This window comes from Hemicordylus capensis, chromosome 1 (genome assembly GCF_027244095.1).
Source record: "Hemicordylus capensis ecotype Gifberg chromosome 1, rHemCap1.1.pri, whole genome shotgun sequence".
Lineage (NCBI taxonomy): Eukaryota > Metazoa > Chordata > Lepidosauria > Squamata > Cordylidae > Hemicordylus > Hemicordylus capensis.
Genome location: NC_069657.1, coordinates 299,094,178 through 299,117,051, shown reverse-complemented (window position 1 = coordinate 299,117,051; position 22,874 = coordinate 299,094,178).

Here is a 22,874-nt window from a genome sequence, read left to right as displayed (position 1 = left end):
CAGGATACAATATTTAAAAGATTATAAAAAATAAACCATGATCCCCACTAGCTTGGGCTCCCCGGAGGGAGTTGTGGCCATACCTGCCTTGCATCCAAACCCACTTTGGTGCCCAGGCACGCCCCAGGGTGGCAGTCGGGACATCCTCAAATCCTCATTATTCCTTATGGAGAAAATGCAAAAAATTGAAAAAACTTCCAATAATCATCTAAAATCGCAGAAGTGTCCAATTGCTTTGGGTTTCAGTGGGTGGTAGGCACCCTTGAGTGCCTACCATACACCCTGGCTTTGTGCCGCTAGGTGCTCTGCATAGGGAATAATGGGCCAGTTTGACTCCCCATTATCTCCTATGGGGGAAATGCAAAAATTTGAAAAATCTTCAAAAGAAAATCATTAAAAATCGTAGGAGTGTCTGATTGCTTTGGGGTTTGGGTGGTAGTTGGGACCCATGGGTGTATACCACCCCAACCCAGTTTTAGAGGCTCAAACCTTTGAACCAGTTTGAATAGAACCAGGCTCTGGTTCAAAGTTGGATCAGCATTGCCAGTTCAATGCCCTGTTTGGTTCGAGTTCAAACCTTCAAGCTGAACCAGTTCAAATTCAAACTGGTTCGAATTCAAACCTGTTTGCACATCCCTACACCTAAATGGCTCAGTGGGGAAATGGCTTGACTACCAAGCTAGAGATTGCCAGTTTGAATCCCCAATGGTATGTTTCCCAGACTATGGGGAACTCCTATATTGGGCAGCAGCACTATAGGAAGATACTGAAAGGCATCAGGGCTATTCTCACGACCAACAAAAATCGGGCTAGCAGAGGCCGATCATCAGAACCACCGGTCGTTGGTCGTCAGAACCACCGGGCTCGCAGTCATGGAGCCGGCAACTGTGTGAGCGGCCCGGGCTCCCTGCCTGCTCGTCTGCGGGCTTAGCCCGCTCTCCCCGCAGTTTCTAAGAAACTGGGTCTCATGAATCGTGAGACCTGGCTCAAAGAATTATGCATATTAAAGTGCTATAAGAATATGAAATACTATAAAATACTCTAGAACAATCTGTCCTGTAACTGTATATTCTTTTCAACAACAATACAAGTCTCTTGTCCAAAGCATGTATTGCTGTTTGGAGCAGATTGGTGTAGCTCAGGTACACTGATGGTACAGAACAGGCAAGAATGATTTCATTAATTATGTGATATCTTGAATTTCATAACATTATGTAATAAACATACATGTGATGAACTACACCAACAACAAAACCCCCAAAGGATTGTATTTGTTATCAACGGATTGCTCTAAGAACAAATAGAGGTTTTGGATAAAGAGGTTTGTTAATTTGATTACACTTTGCTCAATCTGCCCGGGAGAGAGAGAGAGAAATGGCTTCAGGCTCAGATAATCCTTTTGGTGAAAGGAGCCAAGAAACCAGAGTCTCCATTCCTCCTCTCTTTCCAGTTCCATTCTGGCTACAAAGGAGGCCTTAAAAAAAACACAATTAAGTCTTCTGAGAAATTCTTCTAATAGAACAGGAGGTAGAATAGCACCCAGCTCATAAGTGTCGTTTCTTTGTTCTATACTGACTGCTGTTACAGTTCATAACACTTGTCCTGGAGGTTGAAACAAGGCATATTTTAGAATAGGTGGGAAATTTTTCTGAGCTAGAGTTCTTAGTGGTGGATTGTCAACTTATTTTGAGAAATAATGGTTATTTGCTTGTAGAAATAAGCGTTTGGTGCTTTACACTCGGAGATGGGTGGGGGGAAAGAAAATGGCAGCAGTGGCTGGTCAGCCGGGCAGGCAAATAAAACGGTGGCAAATGGCAGGAGGAAAGGAAGGAAGAAGTCGGGGGCGGGTGGCTGGGAAGAAAGGAAGAAGGTGGGGCGAGCGGTCAGGAACGAAGAAGTTGGTGTTGGGAGGCCAGGAAGGCAGCAAATGGCTGGCTGGTGGGTGGCGGAGAACTAGAAGATGACAGTGGTGGCAGGGGGTGGAGAAGACGACGATGGTGGTCGCAGGAAGGAGAGAAGATGACAATGGCGGCGGCTCTCAGCTGCAGCAGCAGGGAGGGCGGTGCAGCCTCCTTCTTTGGTCCACCTGCTGGCCCAAAGGAAGGATGGCCCAGCCGCCAGGCAAAACTGATGGCACCGGTGGCTGGCTGATGGCACCGGTGGTGACGGCACCGGTGGGCAAAAGCGGTGGTGGTGGGTGGGCAGTGGAGAGGGCAGTACATTCTATCTTGGACCCACCTGCCGTCCAAAAGGCAAGAACACTGGGGTCAAGAGCACGGGGCGGGGGAGAGAAAATGGCAAGGGGGGGATAGTGGCAGCAGTGGGTGGCCAAAAGGAAGGATGGCCCGGCGGCAGCAGCAGCACGGGGGGGGGGATGGGGGAGAACTAGAGGCGCAGATACTCTGCGCCCAGCCCAGCCAGTATGAATTAAATGTTGAGGTTATTCACACATGCATGCAAAAATGGGCTAAGGGAGCCCAGCCCAGTTTTGCAAGTACATGTGAACCACCGGGATCAAGCCCAATCCCGGTGTCACCACAGCAGCAAACCCGCCTATGGAGCCACCTTTCAAAAAGAGATTAAGAGAGCAACCTCTCCTTTACCCTTTTTCTTTTGGTTGTTTGTCAACCACAACTCAGGGAGGGGGGATCCCCATAATGCACCACACTCTCACACAGTGCATTGTTTGATCTTTGGAATGTGGGGTGACACATCCCAGCACCCCGATCCTCAGAGCTGCTGGCAGCAGCTGGTGCTCGTGTGAGAGGGCGATTCGCCCACTCAGGGATGGCGAAATGCTAGTCTGTGGCGAGGTAAGCTCTTTAGTGCTTCCTCCCCACAAACCCACTAGCCCTTTCTCCATGCTTGTGAGAAAAGGCTCATTGTGTCCTATAGATAAAAACAAGGTAGCTATATCACATAAGAGAACAAGTTCTGTGGCCCAAACCTCTTGCCAACTCTTCAAGACTGGAGTTAAGTGTAATAGTTTGTCCAGCTTGTATTACTACAATTTCTAACAAAGAATCTAGACATTCCAACATCAAATTCATAGTAGCAAAGAAATGGCAAAGTCTTTCAGCATCCACCCATATGCATACAGATGTTCATGGGTAGAATGTTCTGAGGGAAGCAAACAGAATAAGAAATGGATATTTTTAGCACCAGGGCTCTGAAGTCTTTTGTCATTTTCCTGGCTGTGATGAAAACAACCAGCCACTGTTCCCAATAAGTTTCATGTATAATTGTATGGTAAATGTTTTGAAAATGTAAACCCTTTCCTCCAACCATCATACATCCCACTAAGAATGGGTACAACTGTATGCCCCACCCCCCCGGTAGTTCATCGTAGTTCATACAAATTGAACAGAGTTTTACCCATAGTTGGTGGTGGAGGGGAGAAGGTTTAAATCATAAGACAAACCAGGGGCATAGCTATAATTGAGTGAAAGGGTTCAAAGAACATGGGCCCCCAGCTCCTGAGGGCCCTCCAGATCCACCCCTCTCTATTTTCTTTATTATCTCCCTCACGCTGGGGGGGGGGGCGCCAGAGAGAGGGATGAACACGCCCCCCCTTTCCCCTAGCTACGCCCCTGAGACAAACTCTCAAAATATTTACCATTACAATTATATATGAATCATATTGAGCACAGCAGCTAATTAGCAGGAAAAGAACGATAATATTCAAAACAACTAGAGATCCATTCAAACTGCTCCTTCAAAACAACATGCATTACAAACCTTGGCAGGACTGGATTTCAGATACAGCACATCATACTGTTCAGTGGTGGCAAGCTGAAACAAAACTTAAGCCCTGTTGCCATCTGTGTTGATGCTCCCATTAAAAAAACCCCATACACATGGCATGTAATTCGTGGAGGCTCTCTTACTGGCCTTGCAGGTTCATTTTCTACCAGAAGCTGCCAGAGCCAGCTTTTGTTTTTATTTAACCGGACAAAAGGTACAGATAGAAACCTCCATTTCAAATAAAGTGCAAGCCAGAAATCCCTCTGCAGTAAACAATGCTATTGTTCATAGAACTTGCCACAAATACTGCTATGTGTTTCCATGGGCTCATGATACTATCACTTTCCTGTTACTTTTTACATTGCCCCTTTGTTTATAAAAGGAATGAATCATCTAGTATTTTTTAATTTTACTAATTTGGCTTGCGTTCTAAGGGTTCAGTCTTTCATAGATATCATAGAGGAATTGTGAAATGTTTCCTGACAAAACCAACAGGATAGGCTGGTTGAGGCTGCTTTCATGGAAAGACCTGGAGAGCCAGGGAGGGCATATAACATACTTTAGGAATGCCTATAGGGGATGCAGTTCTGGAAATTTCTATAGGAGATGCAGTGCTAGTGATTTTTTACACTGAGTTTGTAAGCCGATGGGGCTCGACTGGGTGTGAGAATGTTCCCAGAATGTTATGTTCACTGAAGCTTGAAGCACCATAATACAAAGATTGCTGAAGATCTGTTGAGGAACAATATCCTGAAAAGGAGACAGTCATTGTTCCAGCTCAGAATTTATATATACAGGAGGCCCTTTTTATTTGTGGGGGTTCCATTCTCATCAGGGGCATAACTATAATAGGGCAAGGAGAGACAGTTGTCTGGGGGCCCACTGCCTTGGGGCCCCCCCCAGAGGCAAGTCACATGACTGACTCCCCCAGCCACACACCTGCCTGGGCTTCCTTCAGTTGTATTCATCCTCTGAAATTGATGTGAGTGTCAAGACCTGGAGCTACCAGAACAGCATGTCTTTCTCTAGTACCATGAAAAGACTTGCCTCGTCCACCATTTACAAAACCTTTAAAAAAATAATTTAGGATGATGTTCTATTGTGGCACATAGGAGATATAGATATAGATATAGATATGCTTTTTGTTACCACTATTCAGCCTCATTAAGATTTCTTTACTTCATGAGCTTAATGGGCATTTTAAAATCTTGTCTCTGGGCCCACTCCAACCTTGCTACGCCCAATTCCCATCTATTTCAGCAGATAACAAAACTCTGAATAAAGAAATGTAACTCTATGAGGATTGAGGGGTGTCAGGACCTGAGGTTGGGACTGAGAGATTAGTATTTAAATATATTGATGTTAAAACAAACAATATGCTTGTTACCCTTTTGATTTGTTATAAACCCTTTATCTATCTATCTATCTATTTATTATGCTGCCACCACCAAATTAAATACTAATTTGGGTTTCTAACACTAACTTTTGGTATTGCGTCTGAGTAGTAACATGGAGAGAAGTAAATAGACACAGTTGAAACAGTTTAAATGTTAGAAACCAAATAAAATAACTTTATTCTTGTACAATAGCTAGCTTCGGTGATTTCTTATTCACTACAATGTAGGGTCAAACACATAATGGTTTCTGAGACAAAGTAACAACCTTAAAACTGGCAAGTCTGTACATACCACCTCTTATATTTTGAACTGGTATTCAAACTCAGATACTTATATAAGATTGTGTCAGTACATCAACAAAGGTTTTACTTTCAAGTTACTGAGGTGACTTTGTAGAAATAACAAGCTTCTTTAGACTTTTAACACCTTTACTGGAATACAACTTCCCTGGCTGTATATCCTGCTTCATCAACCATACACTCTCTGCACTTACATTTGATAGTCAAGCTTGCTTTACAGAGGTCATGCCTGATATGTAAAACATGCCCACCAACCTCCCAATTCCATCCTCAGTCCTGCCCTAGAGACCCTAACCAGAGGTCCTATCTCTAGTCCTAACCGTCCCTGTCTGAAGTGGTGGTTCTGTTATATTTAGGAGAAGAATACCTTTTAATCTCAGCATAGAGTCTTTTCCAATGTTTGTGTTAGAGATGGAGTTCCAGTTCATTGATCTTTTGCACCAACTATCCTAATGATCACTAGGGGCATTGGGAGCAGAGGTAGCTAATGAGGGTCTCCTTACCTTTCCTTGCTTTCCTCTGCTCTATGACCCCTGCCTTGACTCCAGGTTAGGGATGTGCACGAACCAGTCTGTAGGCCATGTTAAAGGCCGCTGAACCGGTTTGAACATGGCCCAGTCCGGTGCCGGTATGGGGTGGTTCTTTAAGGGCAGGGGGGTTGCACTTACCTCTCCCGCTGGTTTTTCCCCCGCCAGTGCTCTGTTTTTTTGAAACGATTTTGGGGCGGCAGCATTCCTCCCTGACACACCTACCCCCATTTTTAGCTGGAAATACTGGAAGTAAAAAGTGCATGTGCGCCCGCTGCCACGCAGGCACATACACACAGCAGCGAGCACACACAGGCTTGTTACTTCCAGTATTTCCAGCTAACAGTGGGGGCAGGGACGGCAGGGAGGAATGCTGCCGTCCAAAAATCATTCCAAAAAAACGGAGCACCGGTGGGGGGAAAGTGGCGGGAGGGGTAAGTTCAAACCCCCCGCCCTTCCCTCCCTCTTCATTATGTAGCTGATAGATAGGATAGGTCTTTCCTATTCCAAATGTACTTCACCACTAAACTAGTTAAGTAACTTAGAATCTACAGTGACCTCCATGAGTGTTACTCTAAATAGCTGCAACAACTAAACTCTGCACTCTGTAACCAGCATGGTAGCTTCCTTGGTGCTTTGCTGAAATAATCACAAACCCAACAGTTTGCCAGTGTCACCCTTGTATTTTAAGATTCTGAGCCCCTTTGGAGCAGGGAGCCCGCCCCCCATTTGCTTTGCTATGTAAATCGCTTTGTGAACTTTTAAAAGTAAGTGCTATATAAATATTCTAAGTGATAATGTATGAAGTGGTCTGTAGAGAGATTAGATGGGGATTTGAAAAGGAGCAAGTTCTGTAGTTTAGCTGAACTGATGGCTGAAAGTGAGTACTGCATGTTCCTGGTTATTGCCTTCTGCTTGATACAGACTGCCACCTGGAAATCAGTATGGCTAACTGTTACCTGCTTGACTCTGTTAAAGGGGGAAATGACAACCCAGCTGTTTAAAGATCCCCCCTTTTCTTTTCTTTTTTGGAACCAGGCAGAGTTTTCAGAAAGTGTTCTTTAAACAGATTATATCCCTTGATAATCCAAACCATCTGAAACTTCCCATTGCTATATTAAGGTCATTGATAAGAGAGCAGGATTGCTGTTTATTAAGGCTGCAACCTTTAATTGGTAAGTTAATTAAACTAAAATTAATTGCTTGACAGTTCTACTGTTAATTGAGTGATAATTTTAGTCAAGTGTATTTTGAATTAATATTTTAAATAATCCTGCCATATTTGGATTATTGCTGGAATTCTAAAACATTTAAAGTAAAAAAACTCTAGACCTGGAAAATAATAGTTGGATAATTTCTATCAAAATACTTTAAAAACTCCAAATACTTAGTTTGACTTTTCCTAACTAAACAGAAATCAAAGTTTGTTTCAACTGCAATGAGGCGTAAAGCATTTCAATGCAGGATTGCAAAGACAGTGATAAAATATAATGTCTTGGAAACCTAAACAAGACGCAATAGAGGTTCTCCTGGTATCTTAATTGTTCATTTGCCCTTTAGCCTAGAGACAGGCTTGCTTGGTTGAGTTTACAGGGAATCCATGTCACACCTTTGAAAAAGAAAGATCTCTGATGGGTCCCACTTCCAATGCAATTTCCTGTTTTCAGCTGAAGTTAGCTCTTTGGGTGGTGATTAGTGTCAAGCACACAAGAATTGCCCCATAGAGATGCTGAATTGAGCATCTTCCCATATATGTTTCATGGTTCAGAAGTGAGAGTTATCTTCAACCCTTGTACATCTTTAGCTGGATAGATATTTTATTTATTTATTCAGCATATCTGCATACTGTCCAAAACTCATGTCTCTGGGCAGTTTACAATAAAACAACACAGATTAAAAACAAAGTTAAAACATTAAAACAATTTAAAACAATGTTGGATTCCATAAGTCTAATGAAAAGCCTGGGTGAATAATTGTGTCTTAACAGCCCTTTTAAAAACTGTCAGAGATGAGATATTTTGACAGGGACCACATTCCAAAGATGAACTGGCGGCAGCTGCAAGGAGACCTCCAGATGATCTCAATAGTTGGACAGTTATGTTGAGATGAAGCAGTATAGACAATGAAGGAGTGCTTGAGTCTCATAAAGCTGTCTTCAGTGAAGTGGCACCAGAAAAACAAATTAGGGGGTGGGGAAAACCACAAAAAATTAAAAGTAGACTACTACGGGGAGCAGTTTTCTCCTAAAATCCCTTTAAATATATAGTTATTTCTCTTTCCAAAATCTAACATTTAGATTTTGAAAAGAGAAATAACTGTATGAGGTCATTCACACAATCTTAAACTGTTCTACCAAGGCTTGGGAGCTGTAAAGTAAAGTAAAGTCGCACCGTCAAGTCAGTGTCAACTCCTGGCAGCCACAGAACCATGTGGTTTTCTTTGGTAGAATACAGGAGGGGTTTACCATTGCCATCTCCTGCACAGTATGAAAGGGTGCCTTTCATCATCTTCCTATATCACTGCTGCCTAATATAGGTGTATCCCATAGTCTGGGAAACATACCAGCGGGGATTCGAACCAGCAACCTCTTGCTCCCTAGGCAAGTTTCTTCCCCACTGTGCCATTAGGTGGCTTAGAACTCCTTTTACCCGACACAATTTCTAAACTTTCTTTCTATGCTACCAACAGCTCAACTATGGTTTGAGTACTTTTACCCTCCAGGGTTGCCAAACTGCGACCCTACAGCTATTGCTGGCTTACAACACCCATCATCCCCAGTCACAGTGGTCAGTAGCCAGTGATGATGGGAGTTTTAGGCCAACAACAGTTGCAGGACTGCAGTTTGACATCCCTTTACTAAGCCCAATTTCATGTTCACTAGTCACATAGCAAATCTGTTGGAATGGGGACTTGCTTGTGGCTGATTGTCCCTTATCAGGGATTCCCAGCCTTGGCTCACCAGATGTTGGCCACAGTGGCTGGAGATGATGGAGCTGTAGTCCAAGAACATATAGGGGACCTCTGTTCTGGGAACCTCTGTTCCATATCTTGTTGAGTACTTGCTTACATGTGTATAATATGAGGCCAACTGAGTTGTTGGCTCTTTTGCTGGATCATATTTTTGTCTTTGGAAGGGTCCTCTGGCCTTGAATGTTATCATGTCTTGCAGGACTGAGCAGTGCCCATCTCACAGCAAGGACTCACCAAAGGAGTGGGATTAAGCTGAGGTCACCAAACCAAGGTCACAAGCTGGGATGTCAGGTACCGTCTGCACAAGACCAAGATAAAGCAGCTGAAGTCACAAGCCAAGGTCAGAAACTTGCAAGTCAGGTCTATACAAGAGTAAGGTCAAGAGCAAGGATCTTCTCAGGAGCAAGGTCAAGAGCTGAGAGCTTGGCTACAATGTTGCTTCAGCAAGGTTCTTCTTTGTCTTATTATTATTTTAGAGAGAGTTGGCATAGCAAGGCCAGGTAAGGTCCTGCAGCAGACCGAGCCTTTTGGAAGGGTATGCAGAGCCCTTGAGATTTACAGCCTGATTACCCAGGATACCTCATGGATGTATGGGCGATACAAGGGTGTGGAGTGCCTTAATCTGATTCTAAATTTATTTTAACCATTGTGTAGCACTGCCACAACATCCTAAACAGATTGTATGAGGAAAACAATGTTTAAAGCTATGCACTCTAAAGAGCAATTACAGCGTAAACAATCATTAGTGCCCATACATTTCTGCCATCACATTTCTGCCATGCTTTAAGGAACTCTACCTGCTTGAGAAAAGCATGCTGTAAATATATGTTAACTGCAACAGGAAGCTGAATTCTCTGTGCTCTGTGCATAATGATAGAATAGTGCTGCTATAAAGAAAACATAGCATTTAAGAAAACCTACCTTCATCTAATTAACATGGCAGTGGATATCTTAGGAAAAACACTGTCCTGCACTTAGCTTCAGCTCTGTGTAATTTCTTTTTCCTGTCTTCCTAAAACAGCTTTCTTAAAAATCTGTTTGAGATTTCTGAAGTCAATGAAGACCAGTAATTGTGTGGGTACCAAGAACTCATCACCTGGCAAAGCACAGAGGTTGGTATCAAATTGAGCTTTAGCACAGGTCTAAGGTCAAAGCAAGCTGGCCTAATTTACAGTTGTATTGGGCCAGGGTGAAGGATAAGAAACAGCTGAGGCTGAATATCATGAAAAACTGACCCAAGGTTGAGGTCACTTTTGCGGTTCTTGTTTCTTGTTGTTTGTAATTGGTAGGGCTGGGAATAGCACAAGTCAGCCCAGGAAGCAAGCATTGGAGAGAATGAACTGCCTGGGCCTAGAGAGAGTGGCAGAGCTCAGCAGCAGTTGTTGCACAAGTTTTAGTTTATAGGTTTTAGTTTTATAAACCTTATTGGAAAATAGCCAGTGCCTGACACACCAATCAGTGAGCAAGAAGGAAAAGGTAGAGGCTGTGAACTGAGAAAAGAGCAGTTATTAGAAATTCTACTCTTATACTAGTACTAGAAGATGTGAGGGAGAGAATGAAGCTGTATGAGGATCCAAGAATAGACAAGTTGAGTGACAAACATGTACAGTTCTTCACAGAACAGGCCGATAACTATCAGCCGGTGAATGGCAAACAGGCAGCAAACAGGACCAGAAGTGGCCCTAGGTTGGGAGGACATCTGCTCCAGTTTCAGCCAGAGCAAGGCTGTGAAAGGTCAAAAAGGGGGGTGGAAGAGACAGGGGCTGGGAAGTCTCCTGGACAATGGTCAGGCGGATCAACCTATTCATGAGCTGAGGGCCATCTTGTTTCAAAGAGATAAAAAGCTGAAAGGCAAAAAGACGGACACCAGGGGTTAGGTGCTCTTTGTGTACAATAAACGGAAAGAACTGACTGAGTTTGAGAGGGAGAAAATGCCAAAGTACCACTCAGTCAGTTGGTGATCATGGATGCAGGGCACAAAACCACCACCTATTGCATGAAGGGTTGCTCTTAACAAAAGCTATACCCCAAACCAGCTGTAGTAATTTCCATTTCACTTTCAATTATGGTCATGGTTTAGAATGCCTTTATTGAAAGGGAAAGGGTAGGAGGATACCCACTGGTGGTATACAGTCATTCTTGTGCAGTGTAATTTTTCTGTATGATGTTAAGCACTGTTTTGTAGTCTGTTCTGATTTTGAATAAAATCAACCTAAAATCAACCTAAGCAGGATGAGTGGTCACCTCCAAGGTGGGGAGACATGTAGGAAATGGCAAATGCTGGCCCTCGGCCACCTCAGGTGCCATATCCTGCCAACCACGGATGTCACCCTACCTCACTCCACTGGGACATACAGTACTATTTTCTCCTGCTTGTTCATTGGGGCGTACCTCTTCTCTTCTCCCCCCTCTCACCTGAACTAGGAATGCCCCCTTGCCACCAGTCTGGCTTGACGGTATAAACCAAGAGTGCTTCGTGTTGCTGCCAGTGCATCAGCAGCATGGTCTGAGAATGCTGAGCACCAGCATACTTATGGGAGAGGCATTATATTGTCCTTTACCTCAGGCAGCAACATGTCTTGGATCATCCCTGAAAAGGATTCTTATAACTGAGGGAGCAGTAACAAGGTAATCTGGGTCTGGCCAACCATCACTTACCCTGAGTGGGGTCCACCATTTACCCTACACAACTCCCAGCAGTACTAGGTTCAAGGTTTGTAATGGGCACCATGTTTTTTGTTGCTAAAAGATATGCAAGAAGACAAGAAGATCTTATTTTATTTTTTACATGTTACAGGCGTGATTTTGCTTTCCTTAGTCTAAATGTAGATTTAAGGCCATAAAATTTTAATATTGCAGTCTTTGGGCTAGGGATCATGAAGAACTTCAAGCCATACAAAGGTTTGTCCATCTACATACAGCACCTCCATAGATAATCTTAAACTGAGCCACAATCAACATATAAATCAGATGATTTATACAAGTTACCCTAATTATTAATAAAACTTGGAATATGCTCAGATTACTCAGCATTATTTCAGGGAATGGCACTTCCACTTGTGTTTAGTTAGGTCAGCCGACTACTAGTTCCCCCAGGGTGTAGATTCCCCCTTCAAACCTTTAAGGACTTCTTCCCCCACATTTTATGTACTCCCCTTGTCAAACCTAATAACCCACATCTTCAATCCGCAAGACATAGAGGTCATTCACACAATCGAAAACTGTGTTCTACCCAGGTTTGGAGCTGTGTGTACTCCTAATTTTTGATTGTGTGGAAGCAAGGTTAGAGGAAAACCTGGGTAGCTTTTTCTTCTACCTTGCTTCCACACAATCACTTCTACCCAGGTTTTCCTCTAACCTTGCTTCCACACAATCAAAAATTGGGAGTACACACAGATCCCAAACCTGGGTAGAACAGTTTTCGAATGTGTGAATGACCTCATAGTTTTTTCCTCCCAAAAGTGTCTTCCTTCATCTTTAAAAAATATTGTAGGCATTTGTTCTTTATTGAACATACATTTCAGCACAAAGGGAGAAAATGGCTCCTGCAGAAAGGTCTATTCTCTGAGTTCTAACATCCCTCTTTCAGCTAATGAAAAGAGGCCTTCTGTTGGCTCTGTACAACTAGTCTTAAAGAGATAGTGAGGCTGTTCTCACATGCATCCTAGCCCAGGCTGGGAAAGCTGAGCCTGGGCTAGACTGCACATGAGAACCACCGGGATCGGGCCCAACCCTGGCAGGGCAGGGCAGCACAGCACTGCCTAGCCCAGCTTTTCAACCTGGCTCTTAGCCAGGATTAAAGGCTCAAGCGAGCCCTTAAACTGGGCTCCAGGGTTGTGTGTTTGCTGGGGCTTCATTCAGCCTCAGCACAGAAGACACAGAGATGGGCTCCTACAGCATCCATCTGCTGGGGGAATCCCCCCATGCACCATGCATCCCATCTGCTGGGGGAATCCCCCCATGCATCCACTATAGGGGATACCCTATGCATTGTCCTGGCCTACAGAGCTTAGTGCTGTGCCATGCAGTGCAGATCATCTGGGAGCACGGTCCACACTCCCAGCAACATTCAAACACTCATCTGGAGGGAAGGGAGTTGAACAAGCCTCCCCTCCCCCACCTGCCCACTGCCTCGCTCGGTCATGTGAATGGCCCCAGTATCATGACGTACACTGCAAGTGCCTGAAGCAGACTGAGGGGGTAGGGTGAGGAGAGAAGGTGTCATCAACTTCTTGGATTCACTTATCCAATGTGAGCAGGGGAACCCGGGGTGCAGATAGAGGGAAAGCTTGAGGAGCAACCCTTCACTTCATTTTTTTTTTTTTAAAGTGGACGGGGTTGGGTTGAAATGAAACTTCAGTGGCCTATCTGAATCAGCTCAGTCCACTTCGATTTGACCCAAATGGAATGGTGGTTCGAATTGGGCTGAATCTGAAGCCTTGTTCGGACATTATGTTCTACCTACAGCCAGATGTCTATACACAGATACATGCTTTTGTTTGAATGACTGAACCTGCATTCATTTTAAAAGTACTGATCTCTCTCAAATGCTGAAAACAGGACGTGTGCTGCTATATCTGCATTCAGCATAACGTGAATAACTATACATGCGAGCAGACTAGTTCCTGTGTACACTGTACATTTATTGGACAAATGTTGAACATCATGTGTGAAAAGGGCTTGAATAGCCCTCCAAAGCATCACACAACCCTACTAACTACTCCTGGGATTTGGGAGTCAGGGCATACTGAAAGACATGGAAGTATTGAACTGAGATCCTTTGTACAGACTATCTGGCTGGCAAAGATGCAAGAACAGGATGTGAAGCAACTATGCCAGAGCATCATAAGCCTTAGGATAGCAATAGCAATAGCACTTACATTTATATACCGCTCTATAGCCGGAGCTCTCTAAGCGGTTTACAATGATTTAGCATATTGCCCCCAACATTCTGGGTACTCATTTTACCGACCTCGGAAGGATGGAAGGCTGAGTCAACCTTGAGCCCCTGGTCAGGATTGAACTTGTAACCTTCTGGTTACAGGGCAGCAGTTTTACCACTGCGCCACCAGGGGCTCTTCAGGATGGGTGAAGAGGGACTTTTTTTCCCTTCCTTGCCTGATAATGAAGCCTCTTCTTGCATATTCTTCTTGCATATCCTCTTTTATGCATTTGGTCCTTGGGGCATTATTCAAATAGACTTATTAACCTTTTGCAGTGTTCTTTAAAAGGGGGGGAATAAGTGCAAAAAACTATATTGATGCATGAATGTCAAATGAAAAATCTTTTTCACAAAAGTAAGTTAACAGCTTAAGTATCAATACAGTTTTCAGGCCTGTCAAGAAGATGAACTCCAAACATGATTTGCCTAGCCCTGGAATCTGGGAATAATAAAAGCAGCCCATTGTGTGTGTGTGTGTGTGTGTGTGTGTGTGTGTTAGTTTAACCATTTCAGACCTGAAGATTGCTTTTAAGAAGATGATTCTATTACATTAAATGGATGGAGAATCAACGAGAAACAAGCAAAGGCCAGTGGCCTTTGTCAAACAGAATGTCAAACCGAAGAAATAGCAAGTTGGGGTAGCTCTGAAGAAATAAAGACTGCTCACCTCCCCATATTCTGATGGATGTTACTTTCCAGAGATTGGAGAGGGATTCCTAACTAACAAAAAACATTATTGTTTTATTTAAGTCTCTAACCAATAGTTACCCAGTGATAGGCCCATTCACAGGAATCAAGACAGCCTGTATGAATAACAATATGGCATAAAGCCAGAGTGGCATAGTGGTTGGACAAGAACTATGGAGACCCAGGCTCAAATCCCCACTCAGCCATGAAGCTCACTGGATGTTCTTGGGCCAGCCACTATGAGGTCATTCACACAATGGAAAACTGTGTTCTATCCAGATTTGGGAGCTCTGTGTGCTTCCAATTTTTGATTGTATGGAAGCAAGGTAAGAGGAAAACCTGGGTACAAGTGATTGTGTGGAAGCCAGGTAGAAGGAAAAACTACCCAGGTTTTCCTCCTACCTTGCTTCCACACAGCTGAAAATTGGGGGCACACACAGCTCCCAAACCCAGGTAAAACACAGTTTTTCACTTTATAAATGATCTCTGTGAGGCTATTCACACGTGTGTGCAAAACCAGGCTAAGGGAGCCCAGCCCGGTTTTGCATGCATGTGTAAACCAACAGGATCAGACCAGATCCTGGCAGCAACATGGCAGAAAACCCGCCTTTGGAGCCACCCTTCAAGATGAGATTAAGGTAGAGAGCACTTCCTTAACCTTGTCTTTTTGGTTATTTGTCAGCTGCGGCTCCAAGCAGCCGTGGCTGGTAGACTCAGAGAGGGGAGGGGAGGAGAGGGGGAACCCCATAATGTACCTCACACTCACGTGATGCATTAGTGGAGCTCCAGGGGGTGGGGAGATGTTGGGTGGAGAGATGTGGAGTGGCACATCCCAGCACCCTGACCCTCGGAGCTGTTGGCAGTAGCTGGTACTCGTGTGGACAGGTGATCCACCCACCCAGGTACAGCGGAATGCTCTTCTGCAGGGAGATTCTGGGAACAAGAAGGGTGGTCTTTGTTGGAGAGAAGTGGGTACAGAAAGGCTTAGTGAAAGGCAATGGAATTTTGCTCCCTCATGGTCAAAGCCAGCATGGAGTAACAGCAAAATAACTTACTGTATATTACTTTGTATGTGTGTGCTTTTGTATATTTCTGATACTGTTCTATTATTGTTTACCTGTAACATAATTAAAATAAGAAACACTAGCCTATGCCCATCCTACCTAGGCCATTGCAAAAGACTCTATAAACATTTAAGTGTGCCTAAAGCAACCTATTTTTGTAACCTACTAAGTATTTTTGAGTGTATCTAAGAAAGCTAGACGCCTCAGACAGAAGCAGTTTGTAGTAATTGAATACAACTGGGTTCTTTTAAATTCTTTTCTTTTTACAAGCCTCTCAGAGTTGGTTTTTAACTCAGGAGAAGGGGGGGCAGAAGGGGGATTTCTCTGGTGCAAAAGCATCATCAAGCACTCAGCAGCTATCGGTTTTCACATCATATGTAAGCCTGCACGTGGAAGGTTTTTGTATTTATCCAATAGCAAAATAAAGAGAGTTTTCCCTGGGATTCCACCTCAAGCCCAGGGATGCTCAAGCTCTTTCGATAAGAGAGGAGAGCTGGCCTTGTGGTGGCAAGCATGACTTGTCCCCTTAGTTAATCAGGGACCACCATGGTTGCATATGAATGGGAGACTAGAAGTGTGAGCACTGTAAGACATTCCCCTCAGGGGATGGAGCTGCTCTGGGAAGAGCACAAGTTTCCAAGTTCCCTCCCTGGCTTCTCCAAGTTAGGGCTGAGAGAGATTCTTGCCTGCAACCTTGGAGAAGCTGCTGCCAGTCTGTGTAGACAATACTGAGCTAGATGGACCTATGGTCTGACTCAGTATTTGGCAGCTTCGTATGCTCCTATGTTCCTAATTCTACCAGAAATATAGATTAGTTTTGGAGAAACCTAGCTAGTTAGCTTGCCAGGGATGATTCAGCATCCCCTCGCCCTCACATGAGCTGCTCTGAGACAAAGGCTTTAATCCGCTACAAAATGAAATAAATATTTCTACAAGTCTGTCAGCTCAAGTTTGACTAGTCTGTTATAGGAAGAAGACCAGCCTGATGCATACCTTATGCTTTTGCTAAGTATGGCATTTAGATAAAGCACATTACAAGACTCAACCCCTGATCCTTATGCATGACATGGAAATACATCCCACTGATTTCTGTTGAACGTGCTTTCAGATAACATGATCAACACCAGGCTGTCACATTTCCTAAGGATACAATATTTTAATTCTGCCACACACATCCCTATTCAAGGTTGGCAGAGTATATATATTTCCTTTTATTTAAGAGACAGTGATGAAACAGTTACTAGAAGCTAATACTGGTACCCTCCAACAAGTAAGTCAGGATATACAAACACTTAATAAGAGAACATCAAATATTGAGGAGACAATGAAAAAACTGGTAGAAGATAACAAAGAAGTTAAAAGAAGGTTGGAAAGCTTGGAGCAAGATGTGGGATCACTAAGAGATAACAGGGAAAAATTATTAGATCAGATGGCTTTGTTGGAACTGAGGCAAAAAGAGCTTTTCCTGAGGTTTAGAGGAATCCCAGGAAAAACTGGTCAAGATATTTAAAAAGTGCTTAGGGAGGAACTTGCATTACTTTGGGGAATTTCAAGTGAAGAGATGGAACACCAGATAGATGCAGCTTTTCGTCTGAATTCTGAATTTGCCACAAAAAACAAACTACCTAGGGATTGCATGGTTCAATTCAACTCCAGATCAATTACAGAGCAGATACTGCAAGCACATTTTGCCAAAGCCCTTACCATTGAAGCTCAACAGGTAAAAGTTCTGAAAGAAATACCACCCAGGATTTTAAGGAAATGTAAGGATTACAAAGTACAGATGCTTTAAACGCCAATGGAATACGTTTTAGATGGGAAGTACCTGAGGGGCTCTCCTTTTTCTATAAAGGGAAGAGGAACAGATTCACAGAGCTCCTCAAAGCTCAAGAATTTTGGTGGAAATACAAAAAAACTTTAACCTCTGAGCACCCAGTGCCTTCAACACATAATTCTAATTAGCCAAAATAGATTATAAAATAGCTTCATGGAACATTAATGGGTTAAATAACAAAACCAAAAGGGCAAAAGCTTTTCATTTTCTTAAAAAACAAAGCTTGGACATTGTATGCTTACAAGAGACACATATTAGAAAACAAGACAGAAAATATTTGGTTAATAAGGCCTTGGGACAAGAATTTGTTTCCTCTGATAAGAAAAAAAAAAAGAGGGGTAGTGCTTTATGTGAAACAACAATTTGAACCCAAGTTGATTTTTAAAGATGAAGAAGGTAGGGTGCTAGCTTTGGAAATCTTAGTTTCCGGAATCAAAATGGTGATAATTGGAATTTATGCACCCAATGAAAAAAAAAGTAGAATTTTATAAATATCTAGAACAGAAGATGGCTGAGTTATCAAATGCTAATTTAATCTTAATGGGAGATTTTAATGGAGTTGTCTCTACATCCTTGGATAGAAAATCTGATATGTCTGAAAGGAATCTGCAAGGCAGGCTACCTAAAGCTTTTTTTGATTTAGTAGAACATATGGATCTCTATGACTTGTGGAGAATTAAAAACTCAAATGCAAAGGAATATACTATTTTCTCTGAAAGATACAAATCTCATTCACGGATAGATATGGTCTGGACATCTAAATCTATTATGCCATGTATAAAAAGAATGGATATCTTGCCCAGAACCTTTTCAGATCATAATGTAATTTGCTTTACATGGAAGAAGAAGGGAACGGTTTCCTTTCGCTGGAGACTGAATGAATACTTGCTGAAAAAAGCGGAAGTTGTGGAGAAAGCCAAAAGGAAGTTAAAGGACTATTTTGAATTGCATTTAAACCAAGGAACGAACAATAAAATAGCTTGGGATGCAGGAAAAGCGGTTATGAGAGGTTTTTTTATACAACAAAATGCATACCTTAAAAAACAAAGGGGACTGAAAAAAGAAGGATTATTGATGGAGATTTCTAAAAAAGAAAGAGAACTTCTAAGGACAAGAAGAAGACTATTCAAGTCATTAAAGTGCTTCAGCAGCAGCTCTCTATGTTATTATTAAATGAAGTTGAACAGAACCTAAAATATGCGAAGCAACAGTCATTTGAATTTGTAAACAAACCAGGCAAGTTGTTGGCTTGGAAAATTAGAAGTGAGAAAAAGAATAAGTATATATCCAAGATATTAACAAAAAAATGGGCTTTCCTATGATGAAAATAAAATAAAAAGGGAATTCTTTAGATACTATTCTGAATTATATAAAGGAAACAAAGCAGAAGATATAAAAATCGACAAATTTCTCAAGACACAAAATATTCCAAAACTTTCTAAGAATCATACAGAAATTATGAATGCACCAATATCAATAATGGAAATAACAGAAGTAATAAATCAAAGCAAAGCTAATAAGGCGCCAGGGCCTGATGGGTTACCAGCTTCGTACTACAAATCTTTTAAAGATCAAATATTACAGCCTTTACAATGGACAATGAATGATATTTTGCAAAGACGAATTATGCCGGAGTCTTGGAAGTATACCAATATTGCAGTAATTCCAAAACCAGATCAAGATTTAACGCAAGTCAAGAACTACAGGCCAATCTCACTCTTAAATAATGATTATAAACTTTTTGCTGCCATTTTGGCAAGGAGAATGAAGGTTGTATTAAGACTTTTTATTCATGAAGATCAAGCAGGCTTTTTGCCAAAACGGCAATTAAAAGATAATGTGAGAACAGTCTTGAATGTATTGGAGTATTACGAAAAACACAATGATCTCAAGATTAGTACTGGAAGTGCTTTGTAGAAATATTAGAGAAGATGATCAAATACAAGGCCCGAAAGTTGGGAAACAGGAGTATAAACTTAGAGCCTTTGCGGATGATGTAGTGTGTTTTCTAGAAAATCCATTAGAGAAGATCGGAAGACTCTTGGAAAAAATACAACAATTTGACCAACTGGCCGGGTTTTATATAAATAAGATTAAAATGAAGTTGTTGACAAAAAATATGGACCAGAAATCTAATGATAGATTTTTTGAAATAAGTGAACTGAAAGTGGAGAAGAAAATTAAATACTTGGGCATATGGTTGACAAACAAAAACTCTGTTGTTTTCAAATAATTATATCAAAATATGGAATACAGTAAAAACTGACTTGGAAAGATGGACTAGAATGAACTTATCTTTAATGGGAAGAATTTCAGTTGTGAAGATGAATGTTTTACCTAAAATACTGTTTCTTTTTCAGACTATTCCTATAATTAACACCTTAACTTGTTTCAAGCAATGGCAAAAGGACATAACCAAATTTGTTTGGCAAGGGAAAAGACCAAATGCTAAAGAAAGAGGTGGTCTTACCCTGACAGATTTAAGGTTGTATTTTGATGCTGTTTCTTTGACGTGGTTAAAAGAATGGATAACATTAAGAAATCCCAGAATACTTGATCTGGAAGGATTCAATAGAAGGTTTGGGTGGCATTCATATCTGTGGTATGATAAAAGTAAAGTGCATAAAGATTTTCTTAATCACTATGTAAGAAGGAGTCTAATGAGAGTGTGGGTAAAATATAAAAAATGGTTGGAATTTAAAACTCCATTATGGCTATCCCCGATTGAAGCTTTAGCACGTAAAGAGATAAATATGCAACCTGAATGGGGTACCTATAGGGATTTGTTATGTTTCCAAGAAAAGGGCTGTAAGTTTAAAAACCTAATTGAAGTACAAAATTTGGTTAGTAACTAGTTACAGTACCATCAGTTAAATGAAATTTATAAGAAGGATCTTAAAGTTGGATTTGAGGATCAAATGTTGAGATTTGAGAAGGAGCTGTGTGGAAATGATGAAAAATTAGTTTCTAAGATGTATAAGCTGTTGCTTTTGGAGGAGACAAGAGATGAAGTGGTTAAAGCGACTATGATAAAATGGGCTCAAGATGTGGTTCATAATATAGATATGGCAGCTTGGGAAAAATTATGGGAAATGGATTTAAAGTTCACTGCATGTTATACTTTAAAAGAAAATTATTATAAGATGATGTACAGGTGGTATTTGACACCTAAAAAATTAGCACTAATGTATAAAAATGTTCCAAACAAATGTTGGAAATGTGGACACTGTGAAGGAACTTTTTTTCATATGTGGTGGTCTTGTGGGAAGGCAAAGGCCTTTTGGGACATGGTATATAATGAGTTGAAGAAAATTTTTTAAATGACATTTCCTATGAAGCCAGAATCCTTCCTGCTGGGAATAACACAAGGAGAGTTTTCCAGAAGAAACGTAACATTTTTTATGTATGCAACCACGGCGGCCAGACTAATATATGCACAGAAATGGAAGGACAATGAAATGCCCTCAAAAGAAGATTGGCTGATAAAAAATTTGGAATATGCTGAGATGGCAAAACTTACAGTACTGATAAGAGATGAAAACTTGGAATGTTTTAAAGAAGATTGGAAACCATTCTTACTATACTTAAAGAACTATTTTTCTAATATCGATTTTTCAGCAGGGTTTGAAATTTAGTAATAATAGCAGGCCGGGTAGAGTAAAATCGAGTTTGTAATGTGTAGGATATATGTTTTGAATTATTATAGCAATAGTTGATTTGTATAGTTAATGAATCGCACAGATTGGTGAGCGGTAAGTCAATATTTACTTAATTAGATGTAACGGGATTGTTAAGATATTGTAAAAACCAATAAAATTTTAAAAGAGACAGTGACAATGAAGGGCATCTCTTTTTTGGTCTCTTGAAAAGCATTTTTGCATCTTCCGCTTAAAGTCAGCAGGAGGTGGTATTGATTATAGTGTGCTGCTATTTGGATTGTGAAGAAAAAGTCCTCTCCCTGCAAAAATCTATTTTAGGTACACCTGTATATCAAGAGTGATAATAAAATCTCAATCTCTGAGTGGAGAATAGAGAATAATCAAAAGCTAGTATCTAAATTAGTAGTTTGATATGTTGCTTCAGGTCTCAAGGACATTGCCAGTTTGAAAAGACATGATAAAATCAGAAACTTACACTACAATACTACTTATGAGCACTACAGTGTTGTTGTTAAGGTGGCCTGGTTATACTTCTACTACTACTACTACTACTACTACTACACCGCTACTATTTATATACCACTTTCCATCATCACCATCAACAAAAACAACAAAGTTCTCAAAGTGGTTTACATAGAAAAATGAGAAATAAGATGGTTCCCTGTCAACAAAGGGCTCACAGTCTAAGAAGATACTTAGGGTGGGGGGCAACAGCCACTGGAAAAATGCTGTACAGGGGTTTAATTGGGCCAGTTGCTCTCCCTCTGCTAAAACTACGAGAATCACCACTTTGAAAGCTGCCTCTTAGCCTGGTTAGCAGGGGGAGAGAAAATACTGTTTATCAGAAAATACTGCTGTACATTTAAGGCCTTTTTGTATGTCTTAAAAATTACAAACAAGAATTACTGACTAATAATTACTGGGTAGCATTCAGATAGTGGGTGGGTTCAAGCAACTGGCAGCAAGTCTTTTAAGTGTTGGAAATGCTGTGGATATGTTGGAAACTGAGAGTGTACTCTCTCGGTGGCGGTAATGTCCAAACCCCATCCAAGTCTGGTTCCTGTATTCTTTGCCCGACAACCTCCCAGCATTCTCCACCTGACTTCAAAAATCTTGGTTACAGAAACTGGGAGAATGTCAGGTGGAGAATCTATTCTTGGGAACCAGACTTGGGTAGGTTCAGATTGCACACCTGCTAGGAGTGTGCACTCTCAGTTCTGATCATATCCCCAACACTTCCCCCACTTACAGACTTGCTGGCAGTCATGCGATGCTTCCCTGTTAGTCATGAATATGTCCCACTGAAATTAGTGGGACATCAGGACTTGTCCCATTGATTTCAATGGTGGTCAGTCATGACTAGTTAGCATGCTACCCGTAATATCTTGGAGAAGATATTTTGACAAAAAAAGCAAAACCTAATGTTTTGCTCACAGTTATAGGCCTAATGTCAGAATAGCTGATCCCACTGATATAAGTGCCATCTTATTAGATTTATGTGTCTGACTTGGTGCCTGATGTCAGTATGCTTTTTACTATTGGTGCAGTGTGTGATGTGGGCTCACTGGCATTATGAAACACATTAAAAGTCTGCTGTTGAAGATACCCAACCATACTGATTGCAAGTAGGAAATCAGATTATTACTAGCAAGGGCAGATGGCAGTTTTGCTTTGGTCCATTCACATTCTGAAACCTTACTGCCAGTCTCTGCTACCTGCCAGATACATTTGTAGTAAAACAGGCATGTGCA